Here is an 8,424-nt window from a genome sequence, read left to right as displayed (position 1 = left end):
CTTTGATAGAGCTGTGCGGAGAGTAGCTTTCTTTCTGTTGCAGTAGTTTTCTTTTTGTTTTGCGGTCGAGTGCTCATAAAATAAACTTTTGCGGCACCGGAATCGGAACAAAAACGAAAAAAATTTATTTTTTTCGATTTTTTTGTAACGATAAAATTATTGCTGTTCAAATAGTTGGACAGAAAAATGTCATTTCAGTTTTGAGCTTTGTAGCTTTTTTCCGGAATCGTCAATGAATTCAAACACCGCTGAATTCAAAGAGAATCAAGTTGTTGACAGTGCTCCTTTGCCTATGACCCTGGGGCAAACGAAGGGTAAGCATTCGCGAACGTGATAGATATTTGGGGTGGAAAATTCGTGCGCTGGGGCTTCGTACGGAGTAGCGTGAAATGAATAGGAAAAGCTTTTGCATAGTTCCATCATCAGTTAAGCTCAGTAACGGTTGCTGTCGGAAAGTTTCTGGCGGTATGATTTGCCATCTCACTTAATGGCACGGGACGGCCCCGGAGAGACAGTCAAGACTGATGGTAGAATGCAGAAGGAGTTTTCTTTCAATCAACCAGAATCAGGTTGATTATTGCGCTATCCAGCCGACTTGGGGCCGCCGTAAATAACCGTTAGTGAACTTTTATTGGCAGTTTCATGGGCACAGAATGCTGTAAATTTTGAATGATTTCTGACAATGAGTTCATTTGTTTTACTAATCAAGACTAAGAAAATATTAATGAGGGATAAATTTTCACAAAGTAAACTTCTTCGTCAGTTACTTCTTCCGTTTAAAAATCAGAATGAGAATGATGCAGTAATAAATTCATCACTTGACTGCAGGTGAGAAGAATTCAAACCGCTTGATTTCCGGAGAATCTCACACATATTTTTAATTCACATTCCGATAAACAACTAACGTTTATTTCTTCTACTAATCGAAGGAAATCTTCGAGCTTTCATCGATCTCAGATCCGGTTGGACTAGTTTCGACGATATCCGACCGAGTCAAATTCGATTAACAACTTCAAGAAAGACATTCCCTTTGGCTCTCACATTAGTGATACATATAAATACAAAAAAATGGCACATGTGACATGTTTCGCAACAGCTGCAATAGATTTGAAAACCGGTTGCAACAATGTCAGCGAATCGCGGGGCCCGTTATCGGCCGACCGCTCTCGTTTGTTTGTTTGTTTGCTTATACCTACTTGCTTGCTTGCTTGCTTGCTGGGTTACGGTCGATACGCTTTCCTATTCTCCTACCAGTTTTCGGTTTGCGCATCGGATCTCCTCCCTGACAGGTTCAGGTTCCACACTACAGTGATCTGTTGCGTGCCGCTCGAAGTGTACATCAATGCAGACCGAAGAGACTAGCTTGAAGAAAACAGATTGCGGCCAGACAAAGATCCATGTTACATACTTTACTGAATGTTTATTAGGTTGATGGACAGCAAACTAAATCATATGCTATTGATTGTCACTGCTGTGGATCGATCATCGGGTTAGAAACACGTAAACTTTTGCAAGATACCCTGTTAACTTGGTGATCATTATATCCGATGCTAGAATTAGATTGCAAAATTTGGAGGCATATTTTCCGGAAATGAGGAAATTTCGACACCTGCCTATTATTGGTAAACACGCAACTAGCGAGAATCTCGGAAGAGCCATATTGATGGCAAGGCATTGGCGGTATGGAAAGCTTTTAAATTTGAAAGGTGCGTATATATTTGCTATATCCAATCAACTACACTTGTATTTCCCCTGTTTGCTCTACTTACCTACCTGTAGTAACTAATTTGTTTACTGCAGCAAGGGGGCATCCATAAAGTACGTCACGCTTATAGGGGGGAGGAGGGGTTGACCTAATCGTGACGATTTGTGACGTAGGGGGGAGGGGGGGTATGAAGTTATGTGACGTCACACGAAAAAAAATATCAAATGAAAAATTTATTCGGGAAATTGTAATTTAGCCTTCATTTTAAGATACTACTATTGAAGGCTTCTATAAAATTAACGTTCTGATGGATTTTAAAACAAATAGTTAAATTTTTTGAATGAAAACTTTTTTTCAACATATATGTGTGAACAGGACTCATTTATTCTTCTATGTAGTATAAACTCTCCATTAAGGCTTTACAGAATATGCAGTACACCGCTGAAGAGCTGCTTGAGTACCGTCCTACCTAAAAGATTTTTGCATCCGCAAATAGCAGTCACACAAACTCCTGAGGGGCTACGGGGTGCTACCAGAGACCCACGGCAATGTTTTCCCTTGATATTCGTGCTAAACTCAATCGATCAAAATAAACTCATACCGAAGTTCCACGGCTGCTTTTAAGGTTTTTCGGTATAATTTATACTGCCCCTCACTCAAAAGCTATCTGAAGAATAGAATTTATGCCACTTGCGGACTAAATTTCGCATCTAACGTAGTGTTGAATGATTGCACGATTGAATGAATACACAAAATGACAAAATCTTCCAATGCGTGTTGCTGCAAGACGTCAGCAGGAAGTCCTGATTCTTTCAACTAGATCAGACGAATTTGAGTGGATGGATGTCAAGGACGTGGATATGTGCGAAACATTAATCGACTTCACATCAGCGACTTCTGATCATCTTCAAAATCCGTGAATCGATGACTTATAAGCTCGAAAATTTTCCTTATTTTATTTGCTGAAATTCATTTGATAACTTTAAATAAAAAGGTTGAAATGAATATTTATTTTTTTTTGTTGTGAAGGGGGGGGAGGTTTACCGTGACGTGACGTACTTTCTCAGGGGGGTCACCGAGTGTGCGACGAAATGTGACAAGGGGGGGAGGGGGGGTTGATTTTGGTCAAAATTTGCGTGACGTACTAAATGGATGTCGCCCAAGTATAAGCGCCCAGTGCAGTGGCATCTCCAAGTAAAGCAAAAAGGGGTTTGCTTCTATCGTAGAAAACTCGAACATACCTTTTGTACACACGATTTTTATAGGTTACTAGCTGACCCGACAAACTTCGTATTGCCACAAATTAAACTGTGTTTTTCATAAATCGTGAATCTCGGATGATCTTTGTCACAATCTCGAGTTTTGCAAGTTTCTGAGGAGTTCCTGGGTGGTTTAATATACAAATTTTCCTCACAGTAAAGTAGAAAACAACTCCCCCCATTGCGTAGCCTGACAAAATAAAGCGGATGGCATTAAAATATTCGCCATGATTATATAACATTTCGCCGCATACCGTTTTGCGGAACACCACTTCTCGGTTGACCATAACGCGGAATATAGAGTTTTGTAGAATACCATTTCGCGAAAAATCTTACGCGGGATGTACCATTTCACGGAAAATGTTTTCGTGGAAAGTACCATTTCGCCAACGAAAAGAAAGTACACTGAAGTCGCCTTGTATGCGGTTTTTTACGCGACTATTTTTATGCGAATTTCGGAATTTACGCGGTCTTTTTTTACGCGAATTTCGGAATTTACGCCGCTTTTTTTACGCGATTTTCAGAATTTACGAGGATGTGCTCAAAACGTCTATTTTTTCGCGTAGTGTTGAAATCCACAGTTTTTTATGCGAATTTCGGAGTTTACGCGGCTTTTTACGCGAATTTCGGAATTTATGTGGTTTTGATTTACGCGGGACGTATCCTTCGCGTAAAAAGCGACTTGAGTGTAATAGAGGTCAGTAAACCTAGGAAAATAAATAAACCTAATTGATAGTTTTTAGCGATCTTGTTATTGTCTAACGTTTTATGGAAGAGTCTAAAATTTCTCGAGTTCGATTAGTTTTTAAGTTACGCAAAAATTCTGTTTTATTTGTATGAGAGTCCTTATCCCTCTACCACAGGGGTGAGGCGACTAAAACTAAAACTAAAAAAATCCTACCTCCAAAACCCCCCACATGCCAAATTTGGTTCCATTTGGTTGATTGATTCTCTAGTTATGAGGAAATTTGTACATATTTCATTTGTATGGGAGCGTCCCCTTTTAGAGGGGGGAGTGGTCGTAATTTCCCTCCTGAAGAGGGGAGGAGTTTCGATGCACCATAGAAAAAGAACTTGTATCCCAAAACACCCACATGCCAAGTTTTTTTTTATTTGCTTGATTAGTTCTGAAGTTATGAGGAAATTTATATTTCATTTTCTATGGAAGCCCCCCCACCTCCAAAAAAGGGGGGTCCTAATTCATCATAGAAAAAATTTCTGCCACCTAAAAGCCCCACATGCCAAATTTGGTTCCATTTGCTTGATTAGTACTCAAGTTATAAGGAAATTTGTATTTCATTTATATGGGAGCCTCCCCTCTTAAAAGGGGAAGTGGTCGTAATTCACTATAGAAAAAAATTCTGCCATCTAAAACTCCCACATGACAAATTTGGTTCCATTTGCTTGATTAGTTCTCGAAATAAGAGGAAAATGGCATTTCATTTGTATGGAAGAACACCCTCTTAAAGGGGAGATGGGTCATAACTCGCTTTCTAAAGAGGAGAGGGGTCTCAATTCACCATAGAAAATATTCTTGCCTACAAAAACACCCACATGCTAAATTTGGTTCCATTTGCTTGATTAGTTCTCGAGTTATGAGGAAATTTGTATTTCATTTGTATAGGAGCCCCCCTCCTAAAGTGGGAAGGGGTCCCAATACATCATAGAAAAAAATTTTGTCTCCAAAAGCACCCACATGCCAGATTTGGTTCCATTTGCTTGATTAGTTCTCGAGTTATGAGGAAATTTGTGTATCATTTGTACAGGAGCCCCCCTCTTAAAAAGGGGAGGGGTCCTAATTCACCATAGAAAATATTCTTGCCTTCGAAAACCTTCACATGCCAAATTTGGTTCCATTTGCTGGATCATTTCTCGAGTTATGAAGAAAGTTGTATTTCATTTGTATGGAAGCCTCCCTCTTAAAGGGGAGAGGAATCATAATTCCCCTTCTAAAAAGGGGAGGGGTCTCAATTTACCATAGAATGAATTCTTGTCACCAAAAACACCCATATGCTAAATTTTGTTCTATTTACTTGAATAGTTCTCGAGTTATGCAGAAATTTGTGTTTCATTTGTATGGAAGCCCCCCCTTCTTAGTGGGGGAGGGGTCTCTAACCATCACTAAAACCTTTCCTGTCCCCAAAAACCTCTACATGCAAATTTTCACGCCGATTGGCTCAGTAGTTTTCGATTCCATAAGGAACATCCCGACAGACAGACAGACAGACAGAAATCCATTTTTATATATAAGACTAGCTGACCCGACAAACTTCGCATTGCCACAAATTAAACTGGGTTGTACATAAAACATGAATCTCGATGACCTTTGTCAGAATCTTGAGTTTTGCAAGTTTCTGGGGAGTTCATGAGTGTTTTAATAAACAAATTTTCCTCACAGTAAAGTAGAAAACAACTGCCCCCATTGATTGGCCTGATAAAATAAAGCGGATAGCATTTAAATATTCGCCATCATTACAAACCATTTCGCCGAATACCATTTTGCGGAACACCAATTTTCGGTTGAACATAACGCGGAATATAGAGTTTCGCAGAATACCATTTCGCGAAAAACCTTACGCGGGATGTACCATTTCACGGAAAATCTTTTCGTAGAAAGTACCATTTCGCAGAGGTGACGCAACTGGAGGGAAGTAATAGAGGTCAGTAGATCTAGGAAAATAAATAAACCTAGCTAGAGGCGATCTCTACGGGGGGCTGCCCCCCGTAGTGGCCGGCGCTTCCAACGGCAGGTCGCAAGCAACACTTGCGGCCTCTGGCCGTCTCGCGCTGAATTATCTAATGTTAGTCTTCTTATTGATTAATATTTTATGAAAGAGCCTAAAATTTCTCGAGTTCTATTAGTTTTTGAGTTACGCAAAAATCTCTGTTTTATTTGTATGAGAGTCCATATCCCCCTACCACGGTGGTGAGGGGTCTCAAACCATCACTTAAAAAATTCCTTCTCCAAGGATTCTAAATTACTTCTCGAGTTATGAATAAATTTGTATTTCATTTGTATGGGAGCCCCCCCTCCTAAAAAGAGAGAGAGGTCCTAATTCATCATAGAAAAAATTCATACCTCCAAAAACACCCACATGCCAAATATGGTTCCATTTGATTAATTAGTTTCATTAGTTTTCGAGCTATGAGGAAATTTGTATTTCATTTGTATAGGTGCACCCCCCTCCTAAAGTGGGGAGGGGTTTCAATTCACCATAGAAAAAGTTCTTGTCTCCAAAAACACCAACATGTAAAATTTTGTTCCATTTGCTTGATTAGTTCTTGAGTTATGCAAAAATTTGTGTTTCATTTGTATGGGAGCCCCCCCTCTTAGTGTGGGGAGGGGTCTCTAACCATGATGATGATGATGATGATGATGATGATGATGATGATGATGATGATGATGATGATGATGATGATGATGATGATGATGATGATGATGATGATGATGATGATGATGATGATGATGATGATGATGATGATGATGATGATGATGATGATGATGATGATGATGATGATGATGATGATGATGATGATGATGATGATGATGATGATGATGATGATGATGATGATGATGATGATGATGATGATGATGATGATGATGATGATGATGATGATGATGATGATGATGATGATGATGATGATGATGATGATGATGATGATGATGATGATGATGATGATGATGATGATGATGATGATGATGATGATGATGATGATGATGATGATGATGATGATGATGATGATGATGATGATGATGATGATGATGATGATGATGATGATGATGATGATGATGATGATGATGATGATGATGATGATGATGATGATGATGATGATGATGATGATGATGGTGATGATGATGATGATGATGATGATGATGATGATGATGATGATGATGATGATGATGATGATGATGATGATGATGATGATGATGATGATGATGATGATGATGATGATAAACCATAAGTTCCAATGCATAACTTATTGTATCAAAAAAGCAACAAAGATACAGTTTTGCTGTCTTCAACAAAGTTTTTTGCAATAAGTTTTTTATCCTTAGAAATCCTGAACATTGTTTGAAAACAGTTTTCATGGAAGACTTAAATTGAAACAATTCAACTAGAAAAAATAGTTTTTTCAGATACGCCCCAAGTTAAACTTTGAAACTAAGCAATCCTGTGTACCTAAGTATAAAGGTAGAGAATAGCTGTCTTCAGCAAAGTTAGTTGTAATAGAATGTTCTACAATTTGTCTGACGAGAGTAGAGCTGTAGCTCTTGAGACAAGATAGTTAGTAAAATTGTTGTTGTAAAATTGTTGTTGTAAAATTGTTGTGTTAGAACCATCGATTATAACGAAAGAACTGTGTGTTGTAATGCAAACTATTTTTCTTGAACACTGTCAGGCTATCTCATATACAGCAGTCCCTCGAATAAGGCGGTGGGTGGTGCTACACGCCCACTTTTCTCGCATTATATTTATCCAATTTGGGAAAAATTAACATTCAAACCTCTATGGAAATGTGTCGGTAAATAGTCGCCCTAAGCGTTAGACGTAGGCTTTTCCTGCAAAGGATTAAAGCTTTATGAGAAAATACGCAAACTAAAAAAATATATCAGTTGGCCGTATTCTGCTGGCAAAAAATAAAATAATCAATCTTGTATACGAATACAATATTTTTGCTTTCATACGGGTTTCTATTGGCAAGTTGTTAAATATGCAAATCCATCTAAATATAAATCCATTGATAGTCACGGCCATACATGGACTAACACTCATAAGTTTATTTATTCGTTTAGATCTGTAACAATATTCGTTTTCAGAGTTAAAGCTCCACCACAAACGTTCACAGAATACTGAAAAACAGTCCAATCAGCTCCTTGGAAACGTTGTTCTTCCGTAGCGGTCTGACAAATTTATGAAAGGATCTCGAGTCGAAAACTAGAATTCACACGCCGAAACATTTCAGAACGAACACCATTCATCAGACTTCGTTTCCAGTGCGTCAATTCTAGTCTGCCATCGGCGCGCGGCAGCAACGAGGCGAGGACCGAATTCGTGACTCGACCATGATTAGTGTCGACGTAATTAACTGAAATTTGTATTCATTGAATTTTTAGATCATCGCATCATCAGATGGAGAGCAAACGAGCAGCGAACGAGAGTGGCTTAGTAAAGCAGGCAATAATTTCAGTTTCGCCTTTTAACAGGCCAATAAATCGACGACGATTCTCGCTCGCTCGCTCGCTCGTTCTATTCGAATGACGGACGACGGCGAGGACATTGAATATTGAATCCTTCGATTACATTGTCGTTCACCATCGACACCGGATCGGCTGGCTGAAGAAAGACACGGCAGGTGGAGTTGATATTCCATAGCAATCGTAAACCGTTCTACTTAACGTGATGTATTTTCATGTGAGTGAAAATGTTTCCAGGGACTTAGTTCGGGATGTTCTGGTGA

Source organism: Sabethes cyaneus, chromosome 2 (genome assembly GCF_943734655.1).
Source record: "Sabethes cyaneus chromosome 2, idSabCyanKW18_F2, whole genome shotgun sequence".
Taxonomy (NCBI): domain Eukaryota; kingdom Metazoa; phylum Arthropoda; class Insecta; order Diptera; family Culicidae; genus Sabethes; species Sabethes cyaneus.
The sequence above is the reverse complement of the archived record's forward strand: the minus strand, read 5'-3'. Positions refer to the sequence as shown.